Below are 24,360 nucleotides of genomic sequence, written 5' to 3' on the forward strand. Positions count from 1 at the left end.
TCGGGTGCTTTAGAGTGCCGAGTTTATCACTGCGCATGAAGAAATGACCACCTCCAACGTTTGGTTTATGTTTTATAAGCATTTTTAATTTTATTGCTTAAATCGCATTTTCTCGGCGAGCTGAGCGCTTTTTCTGAATTGTGCCGCTCCCGTCACTCTGGTTAGGTTGGCATCGAAAAAAACGCTCTCGGGTGCTTTAGAGTGCCGAGTTTATCACTGCGCATGAAGAAATGACCACCTCCAACGTTTGGTTTATGTTTTATAAGCATTTTTAATTATATTGCTTAAATCGCATTTTCTCGGCGAGCTGAGCGCTTTTTCTGAATTGTGCCGCTCCCGTAACTCTGGTTAGGTTGGCATCGAAAAAAACGCTCTCGGGTGCTTTAGAGTGCCGAGTTTATCACTGCGCATGAAGAAATGACCACCTCCAACGTTTGGTTTATGTTTTATAAGCATTTTTAATTTTATTGCTTAAATCGCATTTTCTCGGCGAGCTGAGCACTTTTTCTGAATTGTGCCGCTCCCGTCACTCTGGTTAGGTTGGCATCGAAAAAAACGCTCTCGGGTGCTTTAGAGTGCCGAGTTATTCACTGCGCATGAAGAAATGACCACCTCCAACGTTTGGTTTATGTTTTATCAGCATTTTTAATTTTATTGCTTAAATCGCATTTTCTCGGCGAGCTGAGCACTTTTTCTGAATTGTGCCACTCCCGTCACTCTGGTTAGGTTGGCATCGAAAAAAACGCTCTCGGGTGCTTTAGAGTGCCGAGTTTATCACTGCGCATGAAGAAATGACCACCTCCAACGTTTGGTTTATGTTTTATAAGCATTTTTAATTTTATTGCTTAAATCGCATTTTCTCGGCGAGCTGAGCGCTTTTTCTGAATTGTGCCGCTCCCGTCACTCTGGTTAGGTTGGCATCGAAAAAAACGCTCTCGGGTGCTTTAGAGTGCCGAGTTTATCACTGCGCATGAAGAAATGACCACCTCCAACGTTTGGTTTATGTTTTATAAGCATTTTTAATTTTATTGCTTAAATCGCATTTTCTCGGCGAACTGAGCGCTTTTTCTGAATTGTGCCGCTCCCGTCACTCTGGTTAGGTTGGCATCGAAAAAAACGCTCTCGGGTGCTTTAGAGTGCCGAGTTTATCACTGCGCATGAAGAAATGACCACCTCCAACGTTTGGTTTATGTTTTATAAGCATTTTTAATTTTATTGCTTAAATCGCATTTTCTCGGCGAGCTGAGCACTTTTTCTGAATTGTGCCGCTCCCGTCACTCTGGTTAGGTTGGCATCGAAAAAAACGCTCTCGGGTGCTTTAGAGTGCCGAGTTTATCACTGCGCATGAAGAAATGACCACCTCCAACGTTTGGTTTATGTTTTATAAGCATTTTTAATTTTATTGCTTAAATCGCATTTTCTCGGCGAGCTGAGCGCTTTTTCTGAATTGTGCCGCTCCCGTCACTCTGGTTAGGTTGGCATCGAAAAAAACGCTCTCGGGTGCTTTAGAGTGCCGAGTTTATTACTGCGCATTAAGAAATGACCACCTCCAACGTTTGGTTTATGTTTTATAAGCATTTTTAATTTTATTGCTTAAATCGCATGTTCTCGGCGAGCTGAGCACTTTTTCTGAATTGTGCCGCTCCCGTCACTCTGGTTAGGTTGGCATCGAAAAAAACGCTCTCGGGTGCTTTAGAGTGCCGAGTTATTCACTGCGCACGAAGAAATGACCACCTCCAACGTTTGGTTTATGTTTTATAAGCATTTTTAATTTTATTGCTTAAATCGCATTTTCTCGGCGAGCTGAGCGCTTTTTCTGAATTGTGCCGCTCCCGTCACTCTGGTTAGGTTGGCATCGAAAAAAACGCTCTCGGGTGATTTAGAGTGCCGAGTTTATTACTGCGCATTAAGAAATGACCACCTCCAACGTTTGGTTTATGTTTTATAAGCATTTTTAATTTTATTGCTTAAATCGCATTTTCTCGGCGAGCTGAGCACTTTTTCTGAATTGTGCCGCTCCCGTCACTCTGGTTAGGTTGGCATCGAAAAAAACGCTCTCGGGTGCTTTAGAGTGCCGAGTTTATTACTGCGCATTAAGAAATTACCACCTCCAACGTTTGGTTTATGTTTTATAAGCATTTTTAATTTTATTGCTTAAATCGCATTTTCTCGGCGAGCTGAGCACTTTTTCTGAATTGTGCCGCTCCCGTCACTCTGGTTAGGTTGGCATCGAAAAAAACGCTATCGGGTGCTTTAGAGTGCCGAGTTATTCACTGCGCATGAAGAAATGACCACCTCCAACGTTTGGTTTATGTTTAATAAGCATTTTTAATTTTATTGCTTAAATCGCATTTTCTCGGCGAGCTGAGCACTTTTTCTGAATTGTGCCGCTCCCGTCACTCTGGTTAGGTTGGCATCAAAAAAAACGCTCTCGGGTGCTTTAGAGTGCCGAGTTTATTACTGCGCATTAAGAAATGACCACCTCCAACGTTTGGTTTATGTTTTATAAGCATTTTTAATTTTATTGCTTAAATCGCATTTTCTCGGCGAGCTGAGCGCTTTTTCTGAATTGTGCCTCTCCCGTCACTCTGGTTAGGTTGGCATCGAAAAAAACGCTCTCGGGTGCTTTAGAGTGCCGAGTTTATTACTGCGCATTAAGAAATGACCACCTCCAACGTTTGGTTTATGTTTTATAAGCATTTTTAATTTTATTGCTTAAATCGCATTTTCTCGGCGAGCTGAGCACTTTTTCTGAATTGTGCCGCTCCCGTCACTCTGGTTAGGTTGGCATCGAAAAAAACGCTCACGGGTGCTTTAGAGTGCCGAGTTTATTACTGCGCATTAAGAAATGACCACCTCCAACGTTTGGTTTATGTTTTATAAGCATTTTTAATTTTATTGCTTAAATCGCATTTTCTCGGCGAGCTGAGCACTTTTTCTGAATTGTGCCGCTCCCGTCACTCTGGTTAGGTTGGCATCGAAAAAAACGCTCTCGGGTGCTTTAGAGTGCCGAGTTATTCACTGCGCATGAAGAAATGACCACCTCCAACGTTTGGTTTATGTTTTATAAGCATTTTTAATTTTATTGCTTAAATCGCATTTTCTCGGCGAGCTGAGCGCTTTTTCTGAATTGTGCCGCTCCCGTCACTCTGGTTAGGTTGGCATCGAAAAAAACGCTCTCGGGTGCTTTAGAGTGCCGAGTTTATCACTGCGCATGAAGAAATGACCACCTCCAACGTTTGGTTTATGTTTTATAAGCATTTTTAATTTTATTGCTTAAATCGCATTTTCTCGGCGAGCTGAGCGCTTTTTCTGAATTGTGCCGCTCCCGTCACTCTGGTTAGGTTGGCATCGAAAAAAACGCTCTCGGGTGCTTTAGAGTGCCGAGTTTATCACTGCGCATGAAGAAATGACCACCTCCAACGTTTGGTTTATGTTTTATAAGCATTTTTAATTTTATTGCTTAAATCGCATTTTCTCGGCGAGCTGAGCGCTTTTTCTGAATTGTGCCGCGCCCGTAACTCTGGTTAGGTTGGCATCGAAAAAAACGCTCTCGGGTGCTTTAGAGTGCCGAGTTTATCACTGCGCATGAAGAAATGACCACTTCCAACGTTTGGTTTATGTTTTATAAGCATTTTTAATTGTATTGCTTAAATCGCATTTTCTCGGCGAGCTGAGCACTTTTTCTGAATTGTGCCGCTCCCGTCACTCTGGTTAGGTTGGCATCGAAAAAAACGCTCTCGGGTGCTTTAGAGTGCCGAGTTTATTACTGCGCATTAAGAAATGACCACCTCCAACGTTTGGTTTATGTTTTATAAGCATTTTTAATTTTATTGCTTAAATCGCATTTTCTCGGCGAGCTGAGCACTTTTTCTGAATTGTGCCGCTCCCGTCACTCTGGTTAGGTTGGCATCGAAAAAAACGCTATCGGGTGCTTTAGAGTGCTGAGTTATTCACTGCGCATGAAGAAATGACCACCTCCAACGTTTGGTTTATGTTTAATAAGCATTTTTAATTTTATTGCTTAAATCGCATTTTCTCGGCGAGCTGAGCACTTTTTCTGAATTGTGCCGCTCCCGTCACTCTGGTTAGGTTGGCATCGAAAAAAACGCTCTCGGGTGCTTTAGAGTGCCGAGTTTATTACTGCGCATTAAGAAATGACCACCTCCAACGTTTGGTTTATGTTTTATAAGCATTTTTAATTTTATTGCTTAAATCGCATTTTCTCGGCGAGCTGAGCACTTTTTCTGAATTGTGCCGCTCCCGTCACTCTGGTTAGGTTGGCATCGAAAAAAACGCTCTCGGGTGCTTTAGAGTGCCGAGTTTATTACTGCGCATTAAGAAATGACGACCTCCAACGTTTGGTTTATGTTTTATAAGCATTTTTAATTTTATTGCTTAAATCGCATTTTCTCGGCGAGCTGAGCACTTTTTCTGAATTGTGCCGCTCCCGTCACTCTGGTTAGGTTGGCATCGAAAAAAACGCTCTCGGGTGCTTTAGAGTGCCGAGTTATTCACTGCGCATGAAGAAATGACCACCTCCAACGTTTGGTTTATGTTTAATAAGCATTTTTAATTTTATTGCTTGAATCGCATTTTCTCGGCGAGCTGAGCACTTTTTCTGAATTGTGCCGCTCCCGTCACTCTGGTTAGGTTGGCATCGAAAAAAACGCTCTCGGGTGCTTTAGAGTGCCGAGTTTGTCACTGCGCATGAAGAAATTACCACCTCCAACGTTTGGTTTATGTTTTATAAGCATTTTTAATTTTATTGCTTAAATCGCATTTTCTCGGCGAGCTGAGCGCTTTTTCTGAATTGTGCCGCTCCCGTCACTCTGGTTAGGTTGGCATCGAAAAAAACGCTCTCGGGTGCTTTAGAGTGCCGAGTTTATCACTGCGCATGAAGAAATGACCACCTCCAACGTTTGGTTTATGTTTTATAAGCATTTTTAATTTTATTGCTTAAATCGCATTTTCTCGGCGAGCTGAGCACTTTTTCTGAATTGTGCCGCTCCCGTCACTCTGGTTAGGTTGGCATCGAAAAAAACGCTCTCGGGTGCTTTCGAGTGCCGAGTTATTCACTGCGCATGAAGAAATGACCACCTCCAACGTTTGGTTTATGTTTTATAAGCATTTTTTATTTTATTGCTTAAATCGCATTTTCTCGGCGAGCTGAGCACTTTTTCTGAATTGTGCCGCTCCCGTCACTCTGGTTAGGTTGGCATCGAAAAAAACGCTCTCGGGTGCTTTAGAGTGCCGAGTTTATCACTGCGCATGAAGAAATGACCACCTCCAACGTTTGGTTTATGTTTTATATGCATTTTTAATTTTATTGCTTAAATCGCATTCTCTCGGCGAGCTGAGCGCTTTTTCTGAATTGTGCCGCTCCCGTCACTCTGGTTAGGTTGGCATCGAAAAAAACGCTCTCGGGTGCTTTAGAGTGCCGAGTTTATCACTGCGCACGAAGAAATGACCACCTCCAACGTTTGGCTTATGTTTTATAAGCATTTTTAATGTTATTGCTTAAATCGCATTTGGTCGGCGAGCTGAGCGCTTTTTCTGAATTGTGCCGCTCCCGTCACTCTGGTTAGGTTGGCATCGAAAAAAACGCTTTCGGGTGCTTTAGAGTGCCGAGTTATTCACTGCGCATGAAGAAATGACCACCTCCAACGTTTGGTTTATGTTTAATAAGCATTTTTAATTTTATTGCTTAAATCGCATTTTCTCGGCGAGCTGAGCACTTTTTCTGAATTGTGCCGCTCCCGTCACTCTGGTTAGGTTGGCATCGAAAAAAACGCTCTCGGGTGCTTTAGAGTGCCGAGTTTATCACTGCGCATGAAGAAATGACCACCTCCAACGTTTGGTTTATGTTTTATATGCATTTTTAATTTTATTGCTTAAATCGCATTCTCTCGGCGAGCTGAGCGCTTTTTCTGAATTGTGCCGCTCCCGTCACTCTGGTTAGGTTGGCATCGAAAAAAACGCTCTCGGGTGCTTTAGAGTGCCGAGTTTATCACTGCGCACGAAGAAATGACCACCTCCAACGTTTGGCTTATGTTTTATAAGCATTTTTAATGTTATTGCTTAAATCGCATTTGGTCGGCGAGCTGAGCGCTTTTTCTGAATTGTGCCGCTCCCGTCACTCTGGTTAGGTTGGCATCGAAAAAAACGCTTTCGGGTGCTTTAGAGTGCCGAGTTATTCACTGCGCATGAAGAAATGACCACCTCCAACGTTTGGTTTATGTTTAATAAGCATTTTTAATTTTATTGCTTAAATCGCATTTTCTCGGCGAGCTGAGCACTTTTTCTGAATTGTGCCGCTCCCGTCACTCTGGTTAGGTTGGCATCGAAAAAAACGCTCTCGGGTGCTTTAGAGTGCCGAGTTTATTACTGCGCATTAAGAAATGACCACCTCCAACGTTTGGTTTATGTTTTATAAGCATTTTTAAATTTATTGCTTAAATCGCATTTTCTCGGCGAGCTGAGCACTTTTTCTGAATTGTGCCGCTCCCGTCACTCTGGTTAGGTTGGCATCGAAAAAAACGCTCTCGGGTGCTTTAGAGTGCCGAGTTTATTACTGCGCATTAAGAAATGACCACCTCCAACGTTTGGTTTATGTTTTATAAGCATTTTTAATTTTATTGCTTAAATCGCATTTTCTCGGCGAGCTGAGCACTTTTTCTGAATTGTGCCGCTCCCGTCACTCTGGTTAGGTTGGCATCGAAAAAAACGCTATCGGGTGCTTTAGAGTGCCGAGTTATTCACTGCGCATGAAGAAATGACCACCTCCAACGTTTGGTTTATGTTTAATAAGCATTTTTAATTTTATTGCTTAAATCGCATTTTCTCGGCGAGCTGAGCACTTTTTCTGAATTGTGCCGCTCCCGTCACTCTGGTTAGGTTGGCATCGAAAAAAACGCTCTCGGGTGCTTTAGAGTGCCGAGTTTATTACTGCGCATTAAGAAATGACCACCTCCAACGTTTGGTTTATGTTTTATAAGCATTTTTAATTTTATTGCTTAAATCGCATTTTCTCGGCGAGCTGAGCACTTTTTCTGAATTGTGCCGCTCCCGTCACTCTGGTTAGGTTGGCATCGAAAAAAACGCTCTCGGGTGCTTTAGAGTGCCGAGTTTATTACTGCGCATTAAGAAATGACCACCTCGAACGTTTGGTTTATGTTTTATAAGCATTTTTAATTTTATTGCTTAAATCGCATTTTCTCGGCGAGCTGAGCGCTTTTTCTGAATTGTGCCGCTCCCGTCACTCTGGTTAGGTTGGCATCGAAAAAAACGCTCTCGGGTGCTTTAGAGTGCCGAGTTTATTACTGCGCATTAAGAAATGACCACCTCCAACGTTTGGTTTATGTTTTATAAGCATTTTTAATTTTATTGCTTAAATCGCATTTTCTCGGCGAGCTGAGCACTTTTTCTGAATTGTGCCGCTCCCGTCACTCTGGTTAGGTTGGCATCGAAAAAAACGCTCTCGGGTGCTTTAGAGTGCCGAGTTTATTACTGCGCATTAAGAAATGACCACCTCCAACGTTTGGTTTATGTTTTATAAGCATTTTTAATTTTATTGCTTAAATCGCATTTTCTCGGCGAGCTGAGCACTTTTTCTGAATTGTGCCGCTTCCGTCACTCTGGTTAGGTTGGCATCGAAAAAAACGCTATCGGGTGCTTTAGAGTGCCGAGTTATTCACTGCGCATGAAGAAATGACCACCTCCAACGTTTGGTTTATGTTTAATAAGCATTTTTAATTTTATTGCTTAAATCGCATTTTCTCGGCGAGCTGAGCACTTTTTCTGAATTGTGCCGCTCCCGTCACTCTGGTTAGGTTGGCATCGAAAAAAACGCTCTCGGGTGCTTTAGAGTGCCGAGTTTATTACTGCGCATTAAGAAATGACCACCTCCAACGTTTGGTTTATGTTTTATAAGCATTTTTAATTTTATTGCTTAAATCGCATTTTCTCGGCGAGCTGAGCACTTTTTCTGAATTCTGCCGCTCCCGTCACTCTGGTTAGGTTGGCATCGAAAAAAACGCTCTCGGGTGCTTTAAGTGCCGAGTTTATTACTGCGCATTAAGAAATGACCACCTCCAACGTTTGGTTTATGTTTTATAAGCAATTTTAATTTTATTGCTTAAATCGCATTTTCTCGGCGAGCTGAGCACTTTTTCTGAATTGTGCCGCTCCCGTCACTCTGGTTAGGTTGGCATCGAAAAAAACGCTCTCGGGTGCTTTAGAGTGCCGAGTTTATTACTGCGCATTAAGAAATGACCACCTCCAACGTTTGGTTTATGTTTTATAAGCATTTTTAATTTTATTGCTTAAATCGCATTTTCTCGGCGAGCTGAGCACTTTTTCTGAATTGTGCCGCTCCCGTCTCTCTGGTTAGGTTGGCATCGAAAAAAACGCTATCGGGTGCTTTAGAGTGCCGAGTTATTCACTGCGCATGAAGAAATGACCACCTCCAACGTTTGGTTTATGTTTAATAAGCATTTTTAATTTTATTGCTTAAATCGCATTTTCTCGGCGAGCTGAGCACTTTTTCTGAATTGTGCCGCTCCCGTCACTCTGGTTAGGTTGGCATCGAAAAAAACGCTCTCGGGTGCTTTAGAGTGCCGAGTTTATTACTGCGCATTAAGAAATGACCACCTCCAACGTTTGGTTTATGTTTTATAAGCATTTTTAATTGTATTGCTTAAATCGCATTTTCTCGGCGAGCTGAGCACTTTTTCTGAATTGTGCCGCTCCCGTCTCTCTGGTTAGGTTGGCATCGAAAAAAACGCTATCGGGTGCTTTAGAGTGCCGAGTTATTCACTGCGCATGAAGAAATGACCACCTCCAACGTTTGGTTTATGTTTAATAAGCATTTTTAATTTTATTGCTTAAATCGCATTTTCTCGGCGAGCTGAGCACTTTTTCTGAATTGTGCCGCTCCCGTCACTCTGGTTAGGTTGGCATCGAAAAAAACGCTCTCGGGTGCTTTAGAGTGCCGAGTTTATTACTGCGCATTAAGAAATGACCACCTCCAACGTTCGGTTTATGTTTTATAAGCATTTTTAATTTTATTGCTTAAATCGCATTTTCTCGGCGAGCTGAGCACTTTTTCTGAATTGTGCCGCTCCCGTCACTCTGGTTAGGTTGGCATCGAAAAAAACGCTCTCGGGTGCTTTAGAGTGCCGAGTTTATTACTGCGCATTAAGAAATGACCACCTCCAACGTTTGGTTTATGTTTTATAAGCATTTTTAATTTTATTGCTTAAATCGCATTTTCTCGCCGAGCTGAGCACTTTTTCTGAATTGTGCCGCTCCCGTCACTCTGGTTAGGTTGGCATCGAAAAAAACGCTCTCGGGTGCTTTAGAGTGCCGACTTTATCACTGCGCATGAAGAAATGACCACCTCCAACGTTTGGTTTATGTTTTATAAGCATTTTTAATTTTATTGCTTAAATCGCATTTTCTCGGCGAGCTGAGCACTTTTTCTGAATTGTGCCGCTCCCGTCACTCTGGTAAGGTTGGCATCGAAAAAAACGCTCACGGGTGCTTTAGATTGCCGAGTTTATTACTGCGCATTAAGAAATGACCACCTCCAACGTTTGGTTTATGTTTTATAAGCATTTTTAATTTTATTGGTTAAATCGCATTTTCTCGGCGAGCTGAGCACTTTTTCTGAATTGTGCCGCTCCCGTCACTCTGGTTAGGTTGGCATCGAAAAAAACGCTCTCGGGTGCTTTAGAGTGCCGAGTTATTCACTGCGCATGAAGAAATGACCACCTCCAACGTTTGGTTTATGTTTTATAAGCATTTTTAATTTTATTGCTTGAATCGCATTTTCTCGGCGAGCTGAGCACTTTTTCTGAATTGTGCCGCTCCCGTCACTCTGGTTAGGTTGGCATCGAAAAAAACGCTCTCGGGTGCTTTAGAGTGCCGAGTTTATCACTGCGCATGAAGAAATGACCACCTCCAACGTTTGGTTTATGTTTTATAAGCATTTTTAATTTTATTGCTTAAATCGCATTTTCTCGGCGAGCTGAGCGCTTTTTCTGAATTGTGCCGCTCCCGTCACTCTGGTTAGGTTGGCATCGAAAAAAACGCTCTCGGGTGCTTTAGAGTGCCGAGTTTATCACTGCGCATGAAGAAATGACCACCTCCAACGTTTGGTTTATGTTTTATAAGCATTTTTAATTTTATTGCTTAAATCGCATTTTCTCGGCGAGCTGAGCACTTTTTCTGAATTGTGCCGCTCCCGTCACTCTGGTTAGGTTGGCATCGAAAAAAACGCTCTCGGGTGCTTTAGAGTGCCGAGTTTATCACTGCGCATGAAGAAATGACCACCTCCAACGTTTGGTTTATGTTTTATAAGCATTTTTAATTTTATTGCTTAAATCGCATTTTCTCGGCGAGCTGAGCGCTTTTTCTGAATTGTGCCTCTCCCGTCACTCTGGTTAGGTTGGCATCGAAAAAAACGCTCTCGGGTGCTTTAGAGTGCCGAGTTATTCACTGCGCATGAAGAAATGACCACTTCCAACGTTTGGTTTATGTTTTATAAGCATTTTTAATTTTATTGCTTAAATCGCATTTTCTCGGCGAGCTGAGCACTTTTTCTGAATTGTGCCGCTCCCGTCACTCTGGTTAGGTTGGCATCGAAAAAAACGCTCTCGGGTGCTTTAGAGTGCCGAGTTTATTACTGCGCATTAAGAAATGACCACCTCCAACGTTTGGTTTATGTTTTATAAGCATTTTTAATTTTATTGCTTAAATCGCATTTTCTCGGCGAGCTGAGCACTTTTTCTGAATTGTGCCGCTCCCGTCACTCTGGTTAGGTTGGCATCGAAAAAAACGCTCTCGGGTGCTTTAGAGTGCCGAGTTACTCACTGCGCATGAAGAAATGACCACCTCCAACGTTTGGTTTATGTTTTATAAGCATTTTTAATTTTATTGCTTAAATCGCATTTTCTCGGCGAGCTGAGCACTTTTTCTGAATTGTGCCGCTCCCGTCACTCTGGTTAGGTTGGCATCGAAAAAAACGCTCTCGGGTGCTTTAGAGTGCCGAGTTTATCACTGCGCATGAAGAAATGACCACCTCCAACGTTTGGTTTATGTTTTATAAGCATTTTTAATTTTATTGCTTAAATCGCATTTTCTCGGCGAGCTGAGCGCTTTTTCTGAATTGTGCCGCTCCCGTCACTCTGGTTAGGTTGGCATCGAAAAAAACGCTCTCGGGTGCTTTAGAGTGCCGAGTTATTCACTGCGCATGAAGAAATGACCACCTCCAACGTTTGGTTTATGTTTAATAAGCATTTTTAATTTTATTGCTTAAATCGCATTTTCTCGGCGAGCTGAGCGCTTTTTCTGAATTGTGCCGCTCCCGTCACTCTGGTTAGGTTGGCATCGAAAAAAACGCTCTCGGGTGCTTTAGAGTGCCGAGTTATTCACTGCGCATGAAGAAATGACCACCTCCAACGTTTGGTTTATGTTTAATAAGCATTTTTAATTTTATTGCTTAAATCGCATTTTCTCGGCGAGCTGAGCACTTTTTCTTAATTGTGCCGCTCCCGTCACTCTGGTTAGGTTGGCATCGAAAAAAACGCTCTCGGGTGCTTTAGAGTGCCGAGTTTATTACTGCGCATTAAGAAATGACCACCTCCAACGTTTGGTTTATGCTTTATAAGCATTTTTAATTTTATTGCTTAAATCGCATTTTCTCGGCGAGCTGAGCGCTTTTTCTGAATTGTGCCGCTCCCGTCACTCTGGTTAGGTTGGCATCGAAAAAAACGCTCTCGGGTGCTTTAGAGTGCCGAGTTTATTACTGCGCATTAAGAAATGACCACCTCCAACGTTTGGTTTATGTTTTATAAGCATTTTTAATTTTATTGCTTAAATCGCATTTTCTCGGCGAGCTGAGCACTTTTTCTGAATTGTGCCGCTCCCGTCACTCTGGTTAGGTTGGCATCGAAAAAAACGCTCTCGGGTGCTTTAGAGTGCCGAGTTATTCACTGCGCATGAAGAAATGACCACCTCCAACGTTTGGTTTATGTTTTATAAGCATTTTTAATTTTATTGCTTAAATCGCATTTTCTCGGCGAGCTGAGCGCTTTTTCTGAATTGTGCCGCTCCCGTCACTCTGGTTAGGTTGGCATCGAAAAAGACGCTCTCGGGTGCTTTAGAGTGCCGAGTTATTCACTGCGCATGAAGAAATGACCACCTCCAACGTTTGGTTTATGTTTAATAAGCATTTTTAATTTTATTGCTTAAATCGCATTTTCTCGGCGAGCTGAGCACTTTTTCTGAATTGTGCCGCTCCCGTCACTCTGGTTAGGTTGGCATCGAAAAAAACGCTCTCGGGTGCTTTAGAGTGCCGAGTTTATTACTGCGCATTAAGAAATGACCACCTCCAACGTTTGGTTTATGTTTTATAAGCATTTTTAATTTTATTGCTTAAATCGCATTTTCTCGCCGAGCTGAGCACTTTTTCTGAATTGTGCCGCTCCCGTCACTCTGGTTAGGTTGGCATCGAAAAAAACGCTCTCGGGTGCTTTAGAGTGCCGAGTTTATTACTGCGCATTAAGAAATGACCACCTCCAACGTTTGGTTTATGTTTTATAAGCATTTTTAATTTTATTGCTTAAATCGCATTTTCTCGGCGAGCTGAGCACTTTTTCTGAATTGTGCCGCTCCCGTCACTCTGGTTAGGTTGGCATCGAAAAAAACGCTCTCGGGTGCTTTAGAGTGCCGAGTTATTCACTGCGCACGAAGAAATGACCACCTCCAACGTTTGGCTTATGTTTTATAAGCATTTTTAATGTTATTGCTTAAATCGCATTTTGTCGGCGAGCTGAGCGCTTTTTCTGAATTGTGCCGCTCCCGTCACTCTGGTTAGGTTGGCATCGAAAAAACGCTCTCGGGTGCTTTAGAGTGCCGAGTTTATTACTGCGCATTAAGAAATGACCACCTCCAACGTTTGGTTTATGTTTTATAAGCATTTTTAATTTTATTGCTTAAATCGCATTTTCTCGGCGAGCTGAGCACTTTTTCTGAATTGTGCCGCTCCCGTCACTCTGGTTAGGTTGGCATCGAAAAAAACGCTCTCGGGTGCTTTAGAGTGCCGAGTTTATTACTGCGCATTAAGAAATGACCACCTCCAACGTTTGGTTTATGTTTTATAAGCATTTTTAATTTTATTGCTTAAATCGCATTTTCTCGGCGAGCTGAGCACTTTTTCTGAATTGTGCCGCTCCCGTCACTCTGGTTAGGTTGGTGTGGTGAATGGTCTTTGTTGTTTCGCTGGTCTCCAAAAAAACACTCAGTGGACGATGGCTGGTCCGGGTAAGGAAGCACTTCGGTGACACACGGCTGATTGGGAATAGATTTATTCAACCGATGTCAAAGTGATGTCTCTCCAAAAGTTAGGGTGGCCCCAAGAGCAAAGATGTTTCAGCTCTTGACAGCTCAGATGTTCGCCCCAAAAAGGCCCTCGCGCTTCTTGCTCTTGCCCCTTGCGCCCCTGCGCCTTGCGCGCCCCTTGCTCTTCGCGCTCTCCTCTTCGCGTTCTTGACCCCCCTTCTATCTGTTCTCCCCCATCATTTGTACCTCGTAAGACAACAGCTGCGGTCCGAGTCTCACTCTATTGGTTACTTCCGATGCCCTTAAAAGTGCATGGACAAAGGTATTCCTGGTCACGGACGAATGGCCCTTCCATATTCTAAGCACCTACACATTGCTGAAACTAGATCTTCTGTGTACCGCAAAAATAGCTTAGGGTCTTCTCACTGCTGCAAGGTCGCCATTTAAGGTGACATACAGTGACGCATAGAATCCAAAATTTACCTCATTCCCCCCTCCGGGACTTTATAAATGTCCCGAAAACGGTCCAAAAAGAGATGACATCGGTAAACATCCAAAAATCTTCACCCAACCAAATTTTCTGATCACGTCTACAATTTGGCCTATACCTGCACAGCCTATATCACGCTCGAGGCATGCTACTTAAGGTTATTTTAACTAGGAAAGCTCAAACTACTTTGGTATCCAATTGCTCCCTGACAGCAATCTGAGGCCTCTCAGGAACCACAAATAAAGAAAATTGAAGTCCACATTATTCAAATGACGATAACCACCCCCCTTAGGTAATATCTCAATACCGTCGATAATTAATGAAGCAATGAATTTGGTGTGGTCCGTTAGAAACCTCAAAAAGTTGCCGGCCCTCCCTCGAGAAAAAACCATGCCAGTCTAATGACACGGAAAAAGAGGGAGGCCTTTTCTAACATCCTCAGTGATTCCTTCCACCTGGCGTCAGCCAGGTACAAGGAGTCTTGGCACATATCACAATCCACAAAACAGTATGAGCTCACAAAACAGAAGGAAAAGAAATGACAAGTTCACCGACCGCTAAACAGTCAAACTGCATTGTCAATGTTAACATGTGAAAAGTTAAATGAATAAGATAAAGTAATTGCAGCATGTAGTCATCAGATAAAGTACTGATTGATAAAATATTGACGCAATATCACAGCATACTGAAACGTTGAAGCGCCCTCAGTGTTGCCCCCCTTGCATATGTAAGTGCCTGTCGATGCAAAGTCCAGTCCACTGAATGCTCAGTAGTGAATTTGCCCCGGGATCACTGCTCAGGGCCTGCCGTCCATCCAAAATCTTTGTCCACTTCACCGTCCTCAGAGTCTCTTTCCAGGCCCCGGTCAGCGTCCACGGGGTCTGCAATAATCGGGATCCACTGCCAGTATTTAACGATGACAACAGCACAAAACCTTGAGTTGCAATGAAAAAAGCAGCTATGCCCAGCGTAGGCCGGAAATCCTCCCGGCCCCCTTCGGTCACCCCCAGTAGACGACATCTCCATAACCGTCGTCTGCAAACTAAATCTTCTCTTTTGGGGTTGATTGGGGCACGGGGACGACTGGTGGTCGTCGTCTCATCGAAGTGCTCAGTAGAACCTCCGAGCGTTCTCGGCATCTACTCCTATGATCCAGAGGCCCACGTGATCCCTGAAACAAACAAACAAACAAACAAACAAACAAACAAACAAACAAACAAACAAACAAACAAACAAACAAACAAACACTCCCCCTAGGAGTTATGAATAATCCCCCTTATTTCTCGTCGTGTTGTCGGTCTCGCAAGATCCGTCCTGTAGCAGAGTAACTTCTGCCTGTTCAAGTTAGTCTTTCCTGCTGCAGCTGTCCCTGTCTGAAGTCCTGTCAACCAGTCTTTGCAATTGCTTTTTCCCAGTCCAAATATTACTTTTTACTCCAAATTTTCTCTTTGATTCAAAATTTTCTCAGTATTCTCAAATGGGCATCAGTCCTGTCAATTTTGTTCACCCAATTTGTTTATGTACATTATCTTTGTCTCCCCTTCAAGTCATCTTACTGTTCAAATCAGTCGCCCTTTTGAATGAACCTGTAATCTTCCCAAAATGATTTAACTATTCAACTCTTTTCAACATTTGTTATGCAAATTAACCCTCTTAAAATGTGTTCTTAAATACTTTCCCTTCATTAGCAGCTTTAATGCATTCATATGTTAAGAAATTATCCCTATTGCTTGTTTCTGGTCCAGTTTCCTATTTTATTTAATTACATTTGAAACATTTGTTGTCTATTGCGCTGCAGTCTAATCCCTATCAGCTGTATGATTTGTCATCATTCGTGCTTTTCTGTTGAAACACTTTAACCGTTACTGTCGCTAGATTGTTACCACGCTTTGCATCCATTCCAGATTGTTGTCTCCCATTAACTCCTTTCCTTTCGAGCTGCTTCTCCTGCTCCTTCCATCACTGCCTGTTGAATTCTGGCACGTCCTGTTAAAGCCTCAAAAATAATTGAATCCGAAAAAACATTGAATGTCGCAAATAGCTTTTATATCTACTTACTCATTTAAATGTAACTCCCCCCCTCTGACACATTCACTCAATGTGTCATCAGGCATTCAAAAAGGAACCGCCAAAACGTCCTACCGCATCATCATACGTCCTGCAGCCAGTTTGTCGAACCTTTCACTCATCCAGAACCGTCATCCCCAAGTTCCTGAAAATTGACTGTTCACCCCACACTCGGCAACAAAACAACAATCATCGCACTCCTGCCAGTGAGCATACAGCCCTGCTGACAGCGGACCCTTGTGCTCACAAAAAGTACACAGGCATAGAGTATCAAAATAAAACATAGACACACAACGAATCACGGCGCCCGGGGATTCTGTCCTGAAAATCCTCAATCATCACAAAAATCAAAAGGGTTAGGGTTAACATTTTCACGTGAATTCAATATAAACTCTCCAAGACTGCAATCGCCAACCTGCAAAATTATTACAAGTTATAAAACAGCCAGCAATCTGCTCCTTGGCTGGTGGTTGATGCTGCAATAAGTCAAGTGACGCACAGAAACAAAGCAAAGCTTGCACTTGCCACAAGCAAGCTTAAGTTTCAAATGTTTGGTTGTCATCCACATAGTCAGTCGTCCCATGAGTCCAAGTCTGTCATGTCATATAGTCCATTGTCCTAGTGTTTGATATTAGTCCTGTCTTGTCCATTCGTGTTGCTGAAATGGGCCTTCTCCATGAACTATTTTGTTGTTCATGGTGCCTCTGATTAACCATCAGCTGTTGGTTAAGGTTACAACTCATCACTCATCAAACTTGGGTGTTCCAGTCTCATGTGAGAGGAATCTTACCCTCAACTGTGACCCTTTCACCCCAACTCCAAAATACTTTGGCCTTTCACCCTGTCCCAGACACACATACACATTCTTAACCACACAAGTGCCAATTCAGTCACCTTCATCGCTCAGCTCTCATTCCACACCAAACAAATTTAGTATGTGTAAGTGAGTAGGCAATCAGTGAATATTGAAGGTAACACTTCATTTCTGGATGATCTTCTCGATTAAATATTTCATACAATCGTTCCTCACTTTTACCGTAAAACTGTCAATTAAATGCCTAACAAATTCAGTTATTTCTACTGCTGAGCCTGTCCAAGGGTGAGCATGGGGAAAGAAGCAGCCTCAGATGGTCCTTAAATAATTTTATCCTAATCAATCATTCTGATCGAACCGCTGGGTAAAGATACTCAAAAGGGTCCCTCCGACAGTCTACTCCCCTATGGTGTTTTCACTTTGCCTTGTCAATGCATTTGTTATTTGAGTCCTATCACGTTTGTCATCTCGTTAACTGTCATTTTGTGTGACTCTTATGCCGCATTATTCTTAACTGTCAAAAGTTTCCATGGCTGTTATTCCTTGAACTTATCGGACTTTCTGAATTCCCCGTGAGTTGTAATTAACTTCTAATTTTATTAATTAATAATAATCAGGTCCATTGTACAATTTAGCCACCTCTTGACTGCATCCTATTGGGTCCTAATGTCCTATTTTCATCTCCAATTTGTCAATGACTCTATGTCTAATTGTTAAGCTGGGTGGACTAAATGTGATCCTACTCTTACTTCATACAATTTGGCCTGTTTTATCCAAATTTATCCTCTGATTATGATCCTTTCCCTTTTTCTGTAACACTACACATTTTGTTCCTGATTTATTTATTTATCTTTTATCAAGACTCCTCAGTTGTGTCAAGTTCAGTGCCCAAGCAAGCTTCCATTCACTTTGAGCCAAGCCCACCAAGTATTGATTACGCCCCAGCAAGGAGTCCAGTTCGCTTGTTGCACATTTCAGGTCTCATGGTTCTTTCGCCGCACCTCATTTTCAAGTTGTTGTCTTTAGTTGTAGCCTCAGAGCCAACTCATTCCTCACTCTCGGATGAGTCCATTTTCAACTGAGTCCATTCACATCTTGTAAGTTTCTTCACTCTCGCCTCAGAGGATGTCGTTTTCCTCCGTTGTGCTCCCCCCAAGCACAAATATAGTCCTTCTTTGCTCTTGCAAAAGGTCAAAGGTGCCTCAGAGCCATGCACCGTTTTCTTGTTGTTCTCAGCTGTCGGTGGAGTCTCGGGATCGAGTTTCAGGGTCACTGCTGGATACTGGAAAAGACAGACTGGGAAACCAAACTTAAATATCGTCTTCCAATTAGCCATTAATTACCTAGTACCTTTTGTTAATCAAACTTCCAATTCTCCTATTAACAACAATTTAATATATTTGAGAAAAACGTTGCCTTTCCTTCATGAGCTCTCGGCTGTATTGTGATGGACCTTATTTGAACAATTTTAAAGTGGCAGATTACCCCAAACTTAAAATTGCAAGTCTTAACTGTGGTTTCTCTCAATTATACTGTGATTTCCAGAAGATCATCCTAATTTCAGGCTACATTCTATTGTTTGTTTTCCTGCCTTTGATTTTATGCAATCCTCTCTATCATCTTTTCACCTTTGCTGATTTGAGCCTTCAATTTCAGATAAAGTTTCCCAATTTTGCGTACAGAATGTACATTATTCATAATTAAGTCATGTTCCAAACATTGCATCCTCTCTGGTTTGCCCTCAGTATTATTGGTGTTATGCTCACTTACCGATATTACTGGACTATCTTGAATTTTTAATTCTCCGCCACTACATCGAAGGCCATTTCTCAGCTGTTCACTTTTCCCATGCTCCAGTTAGGCTCCATTACTCGAATCTAGAATGTGATTTTCATTTGAGTTTCTTACTTTTGGACTTCTAAATTGGTCTTATCGCTAATTTATTTGTACCGAGCATATTTTTACAAGAATATTAAAAGAACCAACAGATTACTACCAAATCCAATCTCTCCTCGTTGGCATCTCCTCCTCTATTTTGAACTTGCTGCTTTTGACCTGTGCGTCTTGTTACAGTGGGCAATGGTCAGCCTTGTCGGGCCAACGCAATTTACGAGCAGGCTCTCCATGCATACAATTCAGTCCTATGTCTAAATCCAGAAAATTCCTTTAATTCCAGCTGCTGCTGTGGCCCTCACTTGATACCTCTCTTGCTCTCATAAATTAGTGTTGACCGGTTGAGTTTTCTTTAGACACTCAATTCACCTATATTTGTGTTGTAGTGGTTAGCCCTCGCATGCTCCTACTCCACCTGTTAGACGGCTGTTAAACATTAATTCTAAGTTCATGCTGTGTCTCTATGTCCTCCATGAGACAACGGATGTATCCGCCGTCTCAGGTTTTTTATGTAACAGAAAATCTGAAGTATTGAGGAGAGCCCCAAAGAAACGAGTATCAATAATTTGTTTTCAATTTTGTCATCCTTTCAGCAATTTAAATTAATAAGTTGAGCTTTTCGTCAGATCCAATTTCCTATTCCTCTCAGAATGCTAAAAGGAGCGTCAGCTGGCCTTAGAGGGGTCCCCCATTATTTACGAGGGGGCCACACTCTTCTGCCACCGCTTGCTGTCGTCCCAGCATGTTTTTCTTTGGATACATCTATATTGGTGTCGTATTGGTTAACACACGCATGCTCCTATTTCTCCAGTTGGTCATGCATTCTTTTGCTCCTTCAGCATTCCGTCTTCCACCATTCTATCATAGTTTCTCTCGCTGCTGGCCACGCAGGCCCCTAAAATGGGCACAACTCCAGCCGTTCGCACCGCCCCGACGTCACCCGCGCGGGGAGGGGCCAGCCTGAAACACAGTGGGCAGGTACAGGTTGGCCACCCTGCCGCCCAGGGGGCTGGATCCCTCTCCCCGCGCGTGCAGCGCAGGTGGGCACGCGCCCAAAGCAACGAGAGCACACCATCCTATCCATTCCTTTTGCTGCTTCTACAAGCACGCGCTCACACCCATGCGCGCTCATGAGCATAACCACACACACGCACGCACAAGCACGCACGCACACACACCCATTTACGCACGCACACACGCACGCACACACGTATACACACACACACGCACACTTACGGGGCCCAACAAATACACACTTCAAGCGTCCATTCATTCAGAAGCTCAAACAGACAACATTAAGCTGACAGAGTTCACAAAAATTACACACGGACACAAAAGACATACAACGGGATTCGAATCCATTCCACATTTTGCTTCTTTCCAACTGCTGTTGAGCAGTTTGGTCATTTTAACTGTCATCAGAGCAGATGCACTGACAAATACGCACGTCTTACTTAACTTTTGTGTCGTTTCGTTTCGTTTCTAATAGCGCTGTATATTTCCCTTTTCTTCTGCGGAATTTAACTTAAGTGTGCACACAAATTACTTTTTATATCACTACTAAACCCCCCAGAGGCCTCTTTTCCACGTTTTCCATTTTTCACACAGCAGCCGCACAAAACCTTCGTCCAATAGCGGTTTTGTCGCCGGCTCAAATTTATCAAACTTTGACAGACGTGCATGCTATTACAGTGCGCCTCGACAAATCGGGATCGGACCGTTGCCGCGATAACGCACCAGCTACCTCGGTATTCAAAAATGACAGCCCACCGAGTTTACTCTGCCATTTTCTTGCACCAGCGTTTAAATCGAGGAGCCTTGTAACCCCCACACACTTCTAATTCGATCAGTGTCCAAACGACGTGGCTTACGCGCGCTTTATTTTCCTCGGTACCCTTAAAATCTGACCGGATCTCGGCACCCATAACTGGGTCTGACCGGACCACTTCGGCACCCTTAAAAAAGGGTCTGACCGGGTCACTTCCACATTCATGCTCACAGTTACGGATGCCAAGGCTGCGCACTTTTCCTATTTGCCAAACGCGGTCAGCGCAAGCCTCCCTTTTTGGTCGGACTTTTGACGGAGACTAACCCAGCCATCGAAACTCTCCACAGGTGCGCACTTGGCCCGTACGGCCACTGAGTGCGACTGCAGTGTCTCGGCTTTTCCAGGAACTGCATCTGGGGCGGGTAGTTTCCTGTCGCAACAGTGTTCAATCGTATCTGTGTTTTCGCCTCATTCACCCAGCTAAAATTTCTATCCTCCATCGGATCTGTCGCCAAACTAAAGTCCACGTTTTATGGGACTTTCTACCATTCTTTTATTGTGACGGTCAACAGCGATGTCCCTGACAACCTGTCCCGTCACGAGCCACACTACTTCGGGCTTTTTCTTTTTCATCATTCATCATTCTCACCAGACATGTCACTCACTCCACTGTGCACATTCCCCATTAAGTTCTAAGTTACTGTTCACTTTTTATTTCTTATTTTTTATTTATTTTCTATTTTTTTTTATTTTATTTTCCTTTGCTGCTTCTATTTGGGGCCACTCCCCCTTCGAAAGTCGAATTATGACGACTTTTTGACTGGGAGAGACAACTTACTCCCGAGACAGCTCATGGCCACATCAGATTCGGTTGTAACTGCCCCCCTCAAGGGGCCGACCCCCCACCTGTCCAAGAACCGAGCATATCGCGGCAACTGCGGGCGAAGCATCTCACCTTAATGACAGCCGCTGGTCGACCGCTGGATTCTCGCTCAGGAAGCGGGCGCGAATTCCCCGGGGGAACACGAATCCTGTTCGTGACGCCAAAAATGTGGTGAATGGTCTTTGTTGTTTCGCTGGTCTCCAAAAAAACACTCAGTGGACGATGGCTGGTCCGGGTAAGGAAGCACTTCGGTGACACACGGCTGATTGGGAATAGATTTATTCAACCGATGTCAAAGTGATGTCTCTCCAAAAGTTAGGGTGGCCCCAAGAGCAAAGATGTTTCAGCTCTTGACAGCTCAGATGTTCGCCCCAAAAAGGCCCTCGCGCTTCTTGCTCTTGCCCCTTGCGCCCCTGCGCCTTGCGCGCCCCTTGCTCTTCGCGCTCTCCTCTTCGCGTTCTTGACCCCCCTTCTATCTGTTCTCCCCCATCATTTGTACCTCGTAAGACAACAGCTGCGGTCCGAGTCTCACTCTATTGGTTACTTCCGATGCCCTTAAAAGTGCATGGACAAAGGTATTCCTGGTCACGGACGAATGGCCCTTCCATATTCTAAGCACCTACACATTGCTGAAACTAGATCTTCTGTGTACCGCAAAAATAGCTTAGGGTCTTCTCACTGCTGCAAGGTCGCCATTTAAGGTGACATACAGTGACGCATAGAATCCAAAATTTACCTCATTGGCATCGAAAAAAACGCTCTCGGGTGCTTTAGAGTGCCGAGTTATTCACTGCGCATGAAGAAATGACCACCTCCAACGTTTGGTTTATGTTTTATAAGCATTTTTAATTTTATTGCTTAAATCGCATTTTCTCGGCGAGCTGAGCACTTTTTCTGAATTGTGCCGCTCCCGTCACTCTGGTTAGGTTGGCATCGAAAAAAACGCTCTCGGGTGCTTTAGAGTGCCGAGTTTATCACTGCGCATGAAGAAATGACCACCTCCAACGTTTGGTTTATGTTTTATAAGCATTTTTAATTTTATTGCTTAAATCGCATTTTCTCGGCGAGCTGAGCGCTTTTTCTGAATTGTGCCGCTCCCGTCACTCTGGTTAGGTTGGCATCGAAAAAAACGCTCTCGGGTGCTTTAGAGTGCCGAGTTATTCACTGCGCATGAAGAAATGACCACCTCCAACGTTTGGTTTATGTTTAATAAGCATTTTTAATTTTATTGCTTAAATCGCATTTTCTCGGCGAGCTGAGCGCTTTTTCTGAATTGTGCCGCTCCCGTCACTCTGGTTAGGTTGGCATCGAAAAAACGCTCTCGGGTGCTTTAGAGTGCCGAGTTATTCACTGCGCATGAAGAAATGACCACCTCCAACGTTTGGTTTATGTTTTATAAGCATTTTTAATTTTATTGCTTAAATCGCATTTTCTCGGCGAGCTGAGCACTTTTTCTGAATTGTGCCGCTCCCGTCACTCTGGTTAGGTTGGAATCGAAAAAAACGCTCTCGGGTGCTTTAGAGTGCCGAGTTTATCACTGCGCATGAAGAAATGACCACCTCCAACGTTTGGTTTATGTTTAATAAGCATTTTTAATTTTATTGCTTAAATCGCATTTTCTCGGCGAGCTGAGCACTTTTTCTGAATTGTGCCGCTCCCGTCACTCTGGTTAGGTTGGCATCGAAAAAAACGCTCTCGGGTGCTTTAGAGTGCCGACTTTATCACTGCGCATGAACAAATGACCACCTCCAACGTTTGGTTTATGTTTTATAAGCATTTTTAATTTTATTGCTTAAATCGCATTTTCTCGGCGAGCTGAGCACTTTTTCTGAATTGTGCCGCTCCCGTCACTCTGGTTAGGTTGGCATCGAAAAAAACGCTCACGGGCGCTTTAGAGTGCCGAGTTTATTACTGCGCATTAAGAAATGACCACCTCCAACGTTTGGTTTATGTTTTATAAGCATTTTTAATTTTATTGCTTAAATCGCATTTTCTCGGCGAGCTGAGCACTTTTTCTGAATTGTGCCGCTCCCGTCACTCTGGTTAGGTTGGCATCGAAAAAAACGCTCTCGGGTCTTTAGAGTGCCGAGTTATTCACTGCGCATGAAGAAATGACCACCTCCAACGTTTGGTTTATGTTTTATAAGCATTTTTAATTTTATTGCTTAAATCGCATTTTCTCGGCGAGCTGAGCACTTTTTCTGAATTGTGCCACTCCCGTCACTCTGGTTAGGTTGGCATCGAAAAAAACGCTCTCGGGTCTTTAGAGTGCCGAGTTATTCACTGCGCATGAAGAAATGACCACCTCCAACGTTTGGTTTATGTTTAATAAGCATTTTTAATTTTATTGCTTAAATCGCATTTTCTCGGCGAGCTGAGCGCTTTTTCTGAATTGTGCCGCTCCCGTCACTCTGGTTAGGTTGGCATCGAAAAAAACGCTTTCGGGTGCTTTAGAGTGCCGAGTTATTCACTGCGCATGAAGAAATGACCACCTCCAACGTTTGGTTTATGTTTTATAAGCATTTTTAATTTTATTGCTTAAATCGCATTTTCTCGGCGAGCTGAGCACTTTTTCTGAATTGTGCCGCTCCCGTCACTCTGGTTAGGTTGGCATCGAAAAAAACGCTCTCGGGTGCTTTAGAGTGCCGAGTTTATTACTGCGCATTAAGAAATTACCACCTCCAACGTTTGGTTTATGTTTTATAAGCATTTTTAATTTTATTGCTTGAATCGCATTTTCTCGGCGAGCTGAGCACTTTTTCTGAATTGTGCCGCTCCCGTCACTCTGGTTAGGTTGGCATCAAAAAAAACGCTCTCGGGTGCTTTAGAGTGCCGAGTTTATCAATGCGCATGAAGAAATGACCACCTCCAACGTTTGGTTTATGTTTTATAAGCATTTTTAATTTTATTGCTTAAATCGCATTTTCTCGGCGAGCTGAGCGCTTTTTCTGAATTGTGCCGCTCCCGTCACTCTGGTTAGGTTGGCATCGAAAAAAACGCTCTCGGGTGCTTTAGAGTGCCGAGTTATTCACTGCGCACGAAGAAATGACCACCTCCAACGTTTGGTTTATGTTTTATAAGCATTTTTAATTTTATTGCTT

The sequence above is a fragment of the Syngnathus typhle genome, unplaced genomic scaffold (assembly GCF_033458585.1).
Source record: "Syngnathus typhle isolate RoL2023-S1 ecotype Sweden unplaced genomic scaffold, RoL_Styp_1.0 HiC_scaffold_38, whole genome shotgun sequence".
NCBI lineage: Eukaryota > Metazoa > Chordata > Actinopteri > Syngnathiformes > Syngnathidae > Syngnathus > Syngnathus typhle.